Source organism: Podarcis melisellensis (assembly GCF_964234715.1).
Source record: "Podarcis melisellensis genome assembly, chromosome: 6".
Lineage (NCBI taxonomy): Eukaryota > Metazoa > Chordata > Lepidosauria > Squamata > Lacertidae > Podarcis > Podarcis melisellensis.
The window spans coordinates 61729690-61744600 of record NC_138538.1 but is presented as its reverse complement, the minus strand read 5'-3'; the positions used below and the strand labels follow the sequence as shown (position 1 = coordinate 61744600).

Here is a 14911-nt window from a genome sequence, read left to right as displayed (position 1 = left end):
TAGGCACAAGGGAAAATTATTTATATTTATGTGTATTGAACCCCTATTTCCACTGAAATATGCGCAGCAGATGCTCAACAGAAAGTCATGCTAAACCAAAAGCTAGCTGCTGAAGATGTGATGCTTTATCTGGGTCTGGCTCAAAAGAAACAGCGATTGCAATGACAAAAGAACAAAAAATAATTGCATGTATTCTCCCACTGTGAGCAGACATGATCAATACCATTGGTGTTATCTGACTAAGTCATGTGCAGAGTAGATATGTGTTTTCGGATATCACACCCCCATGGTTTTGCCATTCTGGTAAGTACTGTATTTTTTCTGTGTATAAGACTAGTTTCCCCCCCCTAAAAAATAATGTCAAAAATGAGGGGGCATCTTATACACAGGCCATCTCCCCCCATTTTCTTAAATCTGAGTCCCCAAAAATAAGGGGCGTCTTATATATGGGGGTGTCTTAGAGATGGAAAAATACAGTAAGTCTCCAGAGGATTAACAATATATTTAGTCACTCAAGAAAGTAAAAACCCAATGCAATTCTCCCTTTATTTCAACAGGTATTCCAGAATGAAGAATAGAAAAATTGTGCGAAAACCTATAAATACGGTTTTCATTTCTCACTGGAACACAACTAATCTCCACATAGGCTGGTAGGGTTAAGTTATCTCTCGTTAAGACGGAAAGGTTGAAATATAAAGAGGAGCAAGTAAATGAACTCCAAGAAGCATATTTTAGACTTCCCTCTGGTGGTGGCTTCTGGCCTTCAGGGCTGGTAGGGCAAAAAGCAGGGAGATATACAATAGATGGAGCTGGAGTCAATGACAGAGTCTGTAAGAGGGGCTGGCTGAGGTTCGTGGGGCAGTGCTCCATTCACTGTAATGGACATGCCTCCACTGCTTCTTCCTCTGAAGTGCCTTTTTCCATATCTATTCCCACCATGACTATATAAATATGGAAGAAAGGACCAGTCTATTAATTCCAACTAGGTTCCAAGTCTATTCTGGAGCTTAATGATGAAAAGAGAGAGAGGTTTCTTCAAGACATCCATCAAGACCAAAGGAATGTCAGATTACGGGGTCTAAACAATCAGCAAAATAAAACTATTTTTAAAAGTTTTCCCCACACCAACAAGTTTCAAAGTATTGTAAAATGTATTGTGCCAAAGAATGTGGTAAATTTAAGTGAATCATACAACCAGTACAATGCCACATGCTGAAATAATACTTAAGTAAAATATAGTTGTTGTTGAGCTGGACATAATAACCAGAATCGTCTGAGGGGGAAAGATCACAATGAAACTCCCTGCTTCCCCTTCCAGGGCAGCGGCGAGGGGCTTTTAGCTGGTGCGGCAAATGAAGTCCCAATTTGGCCTGCAAGACCAATTCCCACAAATCATGCCAATTCACAACCAGGAGCTTAAAATGGCATTCAGACCATTTGTCTGCAGTAGCACCAAAACAACTTTCTAAATAAGCTACTTCCATAAATGATCGGGACATTTTTTTCTCCTTCTTCTTCAAAAGATGAGGAGGGGTAACCCCCTGAAGGTCCTTCTGAGTAGAAATTATAATATGAATAAATCTACCATGTAAATCAGATTACACTTCCTGGTCTCTGTTGCGTTTCTCACCAAAACCCACAGAAACATACCTCATGGGGAAAAGATTAGCTTTCCAGAGGATATGCATATAGAATTGCCATACAGAGTGCATTTCAAAAGAGATTTTTTAAAATTCTGGTTGTCTATTTAGCTAGAAAAAGTAGCACTAAATGCTTTGTAATATATACGCAAGCTTTACTATTTTCTTTTACCCTGCAATACAGTGCTGCTACTGTTGTAATAATTCAGTATGCAGCAGGTTGTGGGTTATCTGTTTACCACTTATGCAAAATATCTGGAAAATAACTCTGGTAGGAGTTAGGAGGCCAGCAAGAAAAACAATTACCATCATGATGTTGCAGTCAGACACCTTTCCCCCCCAAGCAGTTCACACGGTGTCATGATCAGTATTGCATATTAGTCTGAGGAGAGCCTGCTTAATTTAAAATCTCTTAATGTGGCTAACAAAACCTGGGAAAATGTTTTCCCAACACACTTGAAAAAGAACATCCATCTGCATAGTCATGTTCTCTTCAGTCATTCTCAACCACACACCCTTATGATATACTAGGGATAAATATGACAATTACAAAAAGAAAGTTCATTTTCTAGTGTGTTTTACATTATATTTTCTATCATTATATTGTTGAAAATTGTCCTTATTCTGGTCAAATATTTAAACTATCAAAAGTGCTTCTGATTTGAAACAAAGACAAGATATGGGGAATATATCCCCCCCCCCCAGAACTTGGTTCGATGAAGATTCAACCACCATGAAATTTAACATGCAGATATTACGCTTCACATGGAAGGCTCCAATGTTGCTTCTGTGTGAGGCTTGCAGGCCTATTCTCTAGCACTCTTCTGCTAGAGGACAGATGATGACTGGCCTTTGTGATTCCACCTCCAACAGCAGCACTGTGTGATATGTGGAAACTGCCCCTGTCATGGTGTATAAAAGGGCCATGTATAACAGCAGAACATCCTAAGGGCACTTTCACGCCATAAAAGTCTATTTAAAACACACCCGTTTAGAGTAGTCTTCAAAGGAGGAGGTTGCAATTTAGCTTATGTCTAGTTACTACTGTTCTGGCCAAAGCACTCAAGGTGGTTTACAGGCTATAACAATGACTTACAAACTAAGAGAGAGGATAGAAAGGAATGGGAAGAGGAAATTAAACATATCCAGCTACAGACTTCCATATTATTACATAATGAAGATACATAATGTTGAGGCGGAGGGACCATTACAGGAAGCAATACAAGGAGGGGCGAAGCCAAATGCATATGTGTCCTAGCCGGGCTAATGGAGAACACTTCACAATATCACATTTCTTTCTACTGCAGCTGTTTAAATAGCTGATCAAGGAAGGAAATTTTCAGAGAGGAGCTACAGCAGTATATCAGCTATATACTGCAGTAGGCATATAGAATGCAAGCCTTAGATTGACATACTGGCAGCAATCCTTTTAGGCGCATCCAATACATGCATGACCACACACAGACAGCATGCTGAACCCAGAACGGACCCAAAAATGACCCAAAAAAGAGTGGAGCAGGACATGCTTGCACGGGTTCTGCCAACATATGCAGGGGTCCAGAACATAACCCCCCCCCAAAAAAAAATTGGTTGCTGCCTGTGCCTGGAAGTTCCAGTAACATTAATGGGGATGTGAAAAGAGGCACAGCACAGAGGAGGGACCATGTACAATGGCCATGCAGAAGGATGGGACGAATCATGTCCACTGTTTACGGGTCCTGATTTGTGTGTGCACAGACACATGGCGAATGCACATAAGCCAAGAGGGAGGACAGCGGGCATGACACTTCCCCTTCATACACTCATTGCACACAGCTTTGAATGCTATGAAAAAAGCTTTAGGACTCATTTCACCTTAATAAGGAAATCCACACAGCAGGGTTAAGCTGAAAATGTCTAAGGGCTTGTATTTTGCAGCAAAAGGTGAAATTTCAGGGAGTGTGACGTTCACTCTGAAAGAGCGACGCTCCTCTAGGAAAAAAACCAGGTCCTTTGTTGGAAAGCTGCTATCCCTCAACTTCCTGTCAATGAAGTTGCAAAAGGAAGGGAGGGATCTTGTTGAACTGTTCATATCTTTGCTGATCATTTTTGCTTAAACTGATGCTGCAACTGTCACAAAGTGATCTGAACCACAATATAACTGAATCTTGATCTTGTCCCAGCCTTGGAAAGAGATAGAGTGGACTGTAATCCACTGAGGTTAAGTACACAGAGAGAGAGAGACATTTCCCCCTAAAAGAACATCAACATGGATGCAGGAGAAGGCTTTCCATGGGGAAAGAGCACTATATTTTGGCTCATTCCCACCACAAAGACAATTCTATTAATTACTTTCCCTCTTTTTATTATTACATTTTTATGCACTATTAGATTGCTTGCAACCCTTCTTGCACCTACATTCATCCTCTGAGAAATCTCTTAGTCACAAGGTTCATATTTTCAGCAGTGAAAGAACAAAGAACGATTTAATTTTAGGGAATATTGGTCCCAAGAGGGTTATACAGGCTTGGAGCTATTATTTTGCAACTATTTATTTTCATGCCCAAAGTCCAAAGGGAACAGTTTCCTGGTTTTCAAAGAGGAAAAGATCAAAGAATACATCACAAGGAGGTAAATTTTGATGGGTCTGTTGGAAATTCAGCCCAACCTCTCAAAATGAGGCTGAACAATAGAGTCTACAGTTATAATAGTCCCACATATATCTATGCAATACCGTACCTAATGAAACTACTGACATGGACCAATATCCTCATGAATTCTTAGGTGCTCTAGCAGATAATAGCTCGCTATGAAGGTTCAAAATGCAAGTAATAATGGATGGATGGATATAGATTCAAATAAATATAGATATATAATTCCAAGTAGTTAAGCTATCATCCTTAAACAGCACCAATTCAGAGTCTGCTCCCAGATCAAAACCTCCTTGCCTGTGGAAAGCAGGCCTAATGGGGAAATGGTTCTAACCTAGCTTCCTTCTTGCTATAACAGATTTCCATGTGCAGCGATCAGTTGTGTTTTAAAAAAATAAATGTGGGGAAGTATCCAATTATGTGATTCTCCACTAGTATCCTGAAGTGGTATGGTACCCAGAAGATGGTCCTGCATGATTCTATGTAGCTTTCACGTGCAGTCTAAGGGTGATTTCATATAGTTAGGCACGGGGAACCAATGGCACTCCAGATATTGCTGGACTCCACTTCTAATAAGCCAGCATGGCCAAAGGTTGAGCTGGACAACTGATGAAGCAGCTGGCTTAATTATGGACTTTGTTTATATTTCAGTCCCTAGGCCTTCAATTGTGAATTGATAGCATCCCAGAAAATATAGATGAAGTGTGTGCAGGATGTAAACTGAATCAATGAGATGGCAATTTCACTATGAGCCCCAGCCAGTCCTGAAACATTTGATCTACATCCCTAGCTGGATGTACAGTTGTGTGAATGGACCCTTACTTTTCAAAGATGCAGTAACCAGCACACTTTTAGATGCTTATGAAGAAGCAATATAGATGAACTCTAGGTAGCATATTTACAATTATGAGACGGTTCCTACGTACTGGCTGTGGCAAGTCATTTGGTAGGGGTGCCACAGTTTACGTTTTGCAGTGGTATTCAAGAGACACAGCACTTGCTTCCACAAGTATTCTGCAACTATGCAACACTGCAGACTCACTAGAAACCATTTTGTGCTTGCACCTTGAAATGTAAAATTCAATAAAAGTAACCACACAGGAAGGGACGCGGGTGGCGCTGTGGGTAAAACCTCAGTGCCTAGGACTTGCCGATCGTATGGTCGGCGGTTCAAATCCCCGCGGCGGGGTGAGCTCCCGTCATTCGGTCCCAACTCCTGCCCACCTAGCAGTTCAAAAGCACTCTTAAGTGCAAGTAGATAAATAGGTACCGCTTTATAGCGGGAAGGTAAACGGCGTTTCCGTGTGCGGCGCTGGTGCTGGCTCGCCAGAGCAGCTTCGTCACGCTGGCCACGTGACCTGGAAGTGTCTTCAGACAGCGCTGGCTCCCGGCCTCTTGAGCGAGATGAGCGCGCAACCCCAGAGTCGGACACGACTGGCCCGTGTGCGGGCAGGGGTACCTTTCCCTTCACCTTTAACCACACAGGAACAGGATAACTGGTATGCACTAGATGGAATGGATGTGTAGAAGAATAGAAGCATCACAATTGGCCTTGCCCATTGATGCAAATGAAATGGGGAAAAACACAGGATAGGTATATAAATCTACATCCCGATAACAGCAAAATATGATAATTTAGCACTATGCATACCTTTGCATATGTGTGATGGTTGTACACACACAGTTTGAACTGAACCAACATGAGGCATTGTCAGGAATTTTATGAAGTTTTGTGACAAATCTTTCATGAACTCCAGAATCTGGATTGTTGTGGGACGGAAGAATTATTTTTATAATTAAGACTAACCATTCACTTTAAAGAAGCTAATGGGTTAACCCAATTTTGATAGCTGCAGTACTTCTGTGGAGTTTCCTTAGACTAAATTGTTTTCTATTATAAGCTGCTACCTGTATTATACCTGGCTTCTTCTCAGGGTTTTTTCCAATTAAATTCCTATTTCCTGGGATAGAATTTGCCTTCTTTACAGTTGCCATACACAGGCCCAATGTCTTCATCCAACTATGCACGATAACCCTAATGTCTCGTTTCTGGTGAGAAACTGACACCATGAGCATATATGTGAAATTAAGATTTTTTTTGCCCTGACGTTCATCACTTTATCCTTATTTCCACTGAACTGCATTTGCCCATTCGTACATATTGGAGAGATCGTATTGGAGCGCTTCCCAATCCCTTTTTGTTTCACTGGGGTAAGTCACATACTTTAATTGTATGATGTGTGGTAAGCAGTTGTTAAAAACTATTTGGTTCTGTCTCTTTTTCTGTCTCCCAACGTCCCAAGAATTTATTTTGTCACATTAACCATCAAGGTGTAATTTAGTTTCATCATCTCAGTGGTGCTTGGGTTGTCACTGCTTATTGCCCATGTTATAAATTCAGCTGTTACCACTGTAATACATTTTTAACTGTCACTTCTCCAAGTGCAAAAGGTAAATGTTTCAGCAGGACAGATGTGGCATGACCTTTGTAAATCAAATTAAGCTAGCTGACCTCAATAAATAGGTCATTTCCAGTTATGATAGCAACGTGTCAAATTATCCAACCTTATATTTAATCCGTAAAGGTAAAGGGACCCCTGACCATTAGGTCCAGTCGTGACCGACTCTGGGGTTGCGGCGCTCCTCTCACTTTATTGGCCGAGGGAACGGGCGTACAGCTTCCAGGTCATGTGGCCAGCATGACTAAGCCGCTTCTGGCGAGCCAGAGCAGCGCACGGAAACGTCGTTTACCTTCCCACCAGAGCGGTACCTATTTATCTATTTGCACTTTGACGTGCTTTGGAACTGCTAGGTTGGCAGGAGCAGGGACCGAGCAATGGGAGCTCACTCCATCGCGGGGATTCAAACCGCCGACCTTCTGATCGGCAAGTCCTAGGCTCTGTGGTTTAACCCACATCTTGGTCTAAATTCTTATTTATAGTACATATTTAAAATCCAGTAGATGTACAGAACAGTAATCAAGTGGCCCTGATCGACTTATAATCTCATGCAAGAAACTCCTATAGGATTAGACAAATACTTTGGAAAGTGAAGTTGCCCACCTGCATTGCTGTACATTGCCTTACATCCATACGTATAATGCTAAAGTATATTTGAACGTGAATCCCTCAGCAATCTGCCCATGTGGTTCTGAATGTGCATTCCTATGCAATTTGTCCAGGTAGTTTTAGATCTATCAAAGAAATTATAAAGGATAGAAGTTGTTTCTCCATAGTTATTTTTCTTGATAGATTTAGGCAAGTGTAATTTTTTGCTAAACTTTCATTTTATGTTTTATTTACACTATAGAATTACAGAGTTGTAAGGGACCACAGCGTTTATCTAGTCCAACCCCCTACACAATGCAGGCTGCGTAATGCACGAAGCATTTATTGTGTCCCCAATGGATAGCCACATCCTCCCAAGGCAGTCTTTGTTCCAGTCCTTACTGTTCTAACAGTCTAGAACAGTTCTTGCCATTAGGTGGCCTCTCCCAATGTTTAGCCAAAATCTGCTCCCTTGCAATTTCCACCCCTTTGTTCTAGTTCTACTCTCTGGAACAAAAGAGAACAAGTTCATCCCATCTTCTGCATGAGGGCCCTGAAGATATTTGAAGACTGTTATTCAAATGCTGGCTGACCAGCAGAAAAATAGGGTAGAACTATTACTTCTTGTGACCTGGAAGCTATGCTTCTGTTTATGTAGCCTGCATTTGCTTTTTTAGTCATCATGCAGAATATTCTCCTTGCATAAAGTGATTTGCAATCCTTAATCATCCTCACAGCTATTCAGTAAGAGAGATAACTCTGATTCACATCTTACAGATGTAGAGTTGAAACCTAGACTACAGGACCATTTTCACTGCTGAGCTATCTAACACCGAAAAGCAATATTTATCCAGGTTATCACCCTGGCTTGGAATTGACACTTGACCTGGAGGAACAATTAAAGAACAGTTAAAGTCGGGTCATATTTAGTCACTCTTAGGTAATTAATGCACAAGTGGTCTTAAACAGACCATAGGCATTCATGCCTCCCCTCTCTTTCACATCCAGATTCATAGCACAACAACAAACAAAAAGGATTACAGAATTGCAGTTCATAGCAGGTGCAAATAGTTCAAAACATCATTCACAGGGGCATGTCCACCTTGTGTTTTTAAGCAACTTTTGCCACTGCTGTGTGTAGCATGAACAAATGGATCAAAACCACAAGGCTGTAAATTCTCATGTAGGGAGAACTAACATGTATGTAAGCAAATCATTGTTATGGATATATAGCAAGTTCCATGCTTCTCCCTCCCACCTTCTTCCTGAATAAGAAGCAGCCATGGGAAGCTGAAATGGAAAACGAAAAGGAGAGGCTGCTTAATCCTAACCATTTTTGCCATTTGCTGAAAATTGCTCTTTTAACCTGGACTTTCCCTGCCAGGGGGAGATTCTGAGCAAACAAGCAGTAGAAAAGGAAATCATTCTTCAGCCCCTCCCTGTTCTGGTTCTCTGCTCAAAGCTTTGGCTTCCTAGCTGCTCAACAAGGAAGAAAAATTAGAGAATTGCCCATCATGTGTAGTCTGGCCCTTAGGCAAGTAATAAAAGCTTCTTGCGTAAATTCTGTCTTGTAGCCTATTCATGCCATCCCTTTTAGACAGGTACAAAGTACATCTATTATAGCTTAAATAGTACAAAATGTCCTTCTACAAATTGTGCTGTGAATATGAAGAGTATTAATAAAGAAGAGCTAAGAATGAAAAGCTCATTGTTAATATCACAATTATACAACTCAAAATACTACACAAAATATGAAAATAAACTCGGACGTTGAAATGTATTTTGATGCTTATATGACAGGTTCATTTATCACAACAACTTTCAGCACATCAAAGTTTGTTAAAATGAGAGGTACGGTTAAGGCACTGGGGTTCTGTAACCTTGAAATTTTATTATTTTATACTGTTATGCTTTTATTGCTTAGGGACAAATAGAGATAGACAGAACCAGCAAAATTTCAGAGTACGCTGTGAATAAATCAATTCAAAATAGTCAAGATAAAATTACATGGCTAAGTAAAATTAATTGGTTCAAGTGTGTACCAATTATGAAGCAATCATCATGGAAATAACAGTATCAATTAACATAAAATTGCCTGTTTAGTTGTTGAATGAATGTGAGTGGTTACATGGTGTTATATTTAATATCAGTGTTGTGAATTGTATAAGCTGTGATATTTATATACAAACAAGAAGAGGGAATTTAAACCTGAAATTTCATTTTTGGTCAGAACCGTGAGCTATGTACAGGAAAAACAATGGTTATTTCAACATGTGCAGAGCAGGTTAAAAAGAGAGAGGATGAAATTTTCCTCCAAGTCTGAAGCCCATGGACACACCGTGGAGATCTGCTATAGTGCCCGCCAGTTAATCCTATCTTCTCTATGTTGCAATTGCTTATCAAACAGACAACTGTCCCCTCTCTGCTAGTTTTTATCAGCCCAAATGGGCAAGGGTAGAGAGCGCAAGTGGTCGCCCTAACTGATCCAAGCATTGGGCTGCCATAGGTGTTGAATTTCCTGGGCATATCTGGAATACCGCATCCATCAGCATAAAATCCATACCAGCAGTGTCGAATTTGCTGTTTGGATTTTCACTGTTTGGAATATGGCAACCCTATCCAAGCACCTTTCCCACATTCTTTAGCCTTGCTAACTGAAACTTATCCAACATAACAAGACTAGACAGTGCTCTGGACACAACTCAGGATTCATGTGCTGTAACAGATGCAAGCCATGCTGTCCTAAAAATGCTTTGCAAACAAGTCACAGCAAGCTACTGTTGTTCTGTCAACTGCCTAAGGCCAGACTTTAAAAGGCCTGTATTACCCAGAAAAGCTATGCCAGGCGGTATAGCGAGGATGCAATGGAGGTAAAAAGGATGCCTTCGTTCCTGTGCCTTCACTGCCAATAGGTAGGCTCAATGATGAGCCCTCACCACTGTTTGGTTGGATTCAGCCAGATCTTCCCTCCACTTGCAGTTGCATCCAGCTTGTTTCCTCGCCCTAAGCTCTGGAGTATACCAGGGAGCCCAATGGGCTCCATGAAGCAGGAGGAGCAGCTCAGGGGCAATTGCATCAATGGTTTGAGCCATTCAGATGTTCCAGAGGTCAGGCAGGACTTCAACAGGAGCACAAGTCATATTAGCCAGAAAATCCCCCAGAGCCACCTGGAAGCCCACTCAATCCATTAGCCTCCAAGGGCAAACCATCCTCATGCAGAGGGGGAAAGATGCTTAAAGCCTAAATCTCAACAGGAAGTGATCTGACCATGACCAGAGACTGATTTCAATGCTCCCTACTTTCAGATCACCCTCTTCCAGAACAGTTGAGAAAATAAGGTCCAGAGTGTGGCCTGCCACATGTGTTGGACCGATGGCATGTTGAGAAAGCCCCATGGTCATCATGGCAGCCATGAAGTCCTGAGCCACCCCAGAGCCACTCGCTTCAGCATGGATGTTAGTCCCCCAAAACCAGCAGTCTGGGAGTCCTCAACACCACCTCTGAGCCCAGCTCTGTAAGCTTAGGCAAGGAGAAAGCTGAGCGGGAAGCAAGACAGCAGAATCCCTAATCTGTCCTGATTGCCCAATGCCAGGAACACACACTTTAGATCCCCCAACTGTACAGATAGCAGGGAGAAGGAGAGGGAGAGAATTTCTGTAGAACACAGCAACTTCCCCTAGTCCCCCCTCAAGTCTGTCCTGATGCTAACCTGAGTACCCAGATGGGCACAGTTCGGTGAGATCAACTCCAACCTGCTCATCCACCCAAGTCTCAGTGATACAAACCAGATCAACCTCCTCATCCAAAATCAAACTGTGGATGAGGGAGGTCTTACTCAGTTGACCTGCCAGCCCCATGAGTTGCCATAGATGCCAGTTTTCTCATACCTCTTTTAGCTTTGAAATTGTCAAGCAGAGGCTAGGCAGCACACTTCAGATGGATATAGTTGCTGTCCCATAGACTTAAGCACCCTTCTTCATTTTAAATAAGATTTGAAGACCCAATAAGCATAAACTAATACACCAGCCTTCTTATTCACAAAGCAGTTGATTTGAGAATATGTCGTCTAAGCAGACAAAATTAAATTAAGTTCACAGAAGAAAGAAAAAGTAGGGAACCAATATTTTGGACCCAACAAAAACCCAACTATTGTTACTATTGGAGATTATGAAATACATTCACACTAAATGGAAAACAGCTTTTCTAAAATGTTACCCAACAAGTGAAGAGATAAATTTGCAGAAGCAGCAATTTTAATGTAACTTTCATATGTGATATTTGCAAGTAGTGTGATTTACAATCATGACAAACCAAAGCGCTTCAGAGGCATGGATTACTGTAGCGGAGACATAAAAGCTGGGAAAATAAAGTAACACAAAATGTATCTGTAGATGAGAGATTACTTTTCTGTCAAATATGCTCCTTGGGGATAAAAGTATTAGTATTTATTAAGCATCAGTTTGTTACGTGTCATACAAAACTCAGCAGCAGATGACAGACTCAGAGGGGCTACAATTTAAGGCTTGACTAGTGACTACATTACAGTACAATGTAGTTGGAGATTGATAATTACTTAGGATGCAGGTTTGCAAAGGCAGCAGATTTTTTTAGGCAGTAGTTTAAAGAAGAGGATGGGAGATCAAACTCTACTGCTGATTGCTTGGGACTCTCTTTTTCTGTAAACTAACCATCACCTGTCTCACTTTCTGTATTACACTGCTTTATCCAAACAGAGTGAATCTGTCAAGTTTCTAAAACTGCAACCAAGAGGGTCCACCACACACCATTGGCTTGTTTTCAACAGACAGCACTTTGTGGCTTATTCCCCTTGCCTTGAATAAACTTAATGTAAACATTAAACACTATGAACTGCAATTACCAAATAGGAAGGGCCCTTTTTGATATGCTGGAGAGCCATTCCAAATCACAGCTAGATAGACCAACAAACCAATTTGGTATAAAGCAGCTTCCTAGGCTCCTGTTTTGAGAGCTTTATGTAGCACCAAACTTATGGTCATAGTGCAGGCTGCCCAATGATGCTCCGTTTGCATTTGGCATCTGAACAACAACAGTGCCTTTATAAGCAATGCAGAGTTAGTACAAAAGGGGATCCCATCCCATCTTGCAGATCCCACGTGAATGCAGGCTGACTCCTCCCTCTGCTGGGCCTAGACAATGGGTCACATGCACTGGGACACATGGCACCGGTACAATGATTTCCTTTGCCCAATGTTCTCCCACACTTAAAATTTTCTGCTGTCCCCGGGGATGTTCCAGGAACAGATTTTGTCCGGGGACAGATTGGTGAATCCGGGGACTGTCCCCGGGAACATCTGGTGACTCTACCCTACAAGAAAGTCTAGCAGCACCAACTACCAGGCTCCAACCTTAAGAACAACTTCTATTTAGGATGCAAATTGGCTTCAAATGTATTATAAACTTGAGCTTTGCAGAAATCCAAACAAATATCCTGCTTTGCCATAGATAGTCATCAGCTTCTGATAGTGACGCAGATGCAGTTGCTGGGATGGGATTTCAGCACCATCTTTTTTTTGGGGGGGAGGGTTGGGGTAAACCTTTTCAGAATCTGCAGGATCCTGTCCTCCTCACTTAGTTCCTCAGGCTTCCTCTTTACCACCTACTTCTCATCACTCCCTTTCTTCCACTCCTCCTCCCACAAACGGGCAATTGCAGGAAAATACCTAACACTTTGTGGCTTATTCCCCTTGCCTTGAATAAACTTATTCTGTCAATGCTGAATGGAGTCTTTGTCAAAGAAATCCAATTAGAAACTAAGAAATCAATCCAGCTTTTTGGTAATTTGCACCATCTGCTCTTATTGTACTTGCTGCTAAAGTTTTTGTTGTTTTTCTACTGGGTTTGTTTACAGGTTATTGAATTGCTTTATTGAGTAGGCTTTATTGACATGTGGTTATTGTTTTTGTTTGTTTGTTTATGTAATGCCTCTTTGGCACCTGATGAAGACCTTTTAAAAACTATATAGTCTAGGGCTCTCAGATTCAACCGTAAGGGAGTCAATGTAAGAAGGGTTAGGACTAACCTGTGGTTGATTTTGCCCTAGTGACAAGACTTAGCATTTTGGCCATTTTTTAAATTCTCAAGCCTGAGGTATAAGGCATTTCCTATTTTGAGAGATTTGTCTGTATTTTTATGAGCTGATTATGCAAGATTTAAAAATATATGGAAACTGATCAAATTTAAACAAAAATATGTAGATAATTCTTACCTACAGACAGAAATTGTTTACTTAACAATGCAAGTGCTTCAAGAACACCATTATAAATCATGAAATCACTAGCAGGAAATCATAGACTTTGTGAATACAAGAAGTCAAACCACTGTCCATATTTGCTGTTTAAAGGCAGGCTGGAATGACAGAAATGAAAGCCCTATTCAAATGCACTAAAAGTGTGCTGGATCAATGTCTGCTTGGGAGTGTGCATGTGTGAATGCTGCCTTTCCCCAATGTGCTGATAGGTTCTTTATCCACAGAGCCAAATCCACAGGGATTCCCTGGGTTGGTTCTACACATGTTTAGGCAATATTGTTTTATTTATTCAAAATATTTTTATCTTGTCGTTCTGTCTACTGAAGGAATTTGAGGTGGCTTACAAAAAATAAAATGTAACAAAACACACAAAAGTAAATTAGCAGAGGCACAGGTCAAAAACAATGTCCACAAAAGAAGATTGGGTCCGCCACTTGGCATCATGGCACCAAAAACAAGCACGGAGGGTACCAGGTGCAAAAACTTCTAGAGCTCCAGTGCTGCTTTTGACAGGACTCTCAAGCCCAGCTTGAGTATAGGCCCAAACAATTAACTGCTGAGAGAAACATGCACTCAATTAAAGCTGCCCCCCCATAGCTGTTTTGCTACAAAGTTAAAGTTTACCGGCACCAAATATGGACAATTTCCCAAGACTAATTAAAAACAACAACTGTTTGCAGATGGGCAACAACTTTTACATATAGCAGAAGAGTTGTACTATGATGTTAGTTCTGTGAAGTACATTTAAGGTACATAAACCACTAGGGGGTATTTCTTTAACTTAGAAAACTAAAAGGATCGTATCAGTATTTGCAAGTCACAAAGACCTATCAGTAACTGGTTAAGATTAGGCAGAGGCTGACTTAACAGGAATGAAAGATGCATTCGCTTTGCCTAGTTTATAACAGAAAAACATTTCCAGAGCCATCAAACTTAGCTTTCTCAATCTTCATCAGGTGCCCTTCAAACATTTTGAACTATAACTTTATCGGCCCCAGTCAGCATGGCCAATGACTGAGGATAATGGGAGCTGTAGTCCAGAACATCTGGAGGGCACCTTGTTGGCTAACTGACTTACATATTCCATTTCAGATCACAACATTTCATGCTCATATGAAACTCAGTCATTCTAGTACACTTTCTTTTTCTTATAAATTTATCCCCGGAGGTGAATTAACAAGATATGTGGAGCAATTCCAGAGATATGGTTAAGAAGCTATCATTCCATTCAGGGAAGAGCCCCTTCTGTGAGGAAAGGGATTGGTAACCTGTAGTGTAGAGTTTCTGCAAAGGGAAGGTAGAGGG

The 14911-nt window shown here is 41.2% G+C and overlaps 1 protein-coding gene across 21 annotated transcripts in view; it reads right to left on the bottom strand.

Annotated features, from left to right (window-relative positions):
• Positions 1–14911, bottom strand: part of SGIP1 (SH3GL interacting endocytic adaptor 1) — a 145685-nt gene that overhangs the window by 21160 nt on the left and 109614 nt on the right. The window lies entirely within an intron of this gene.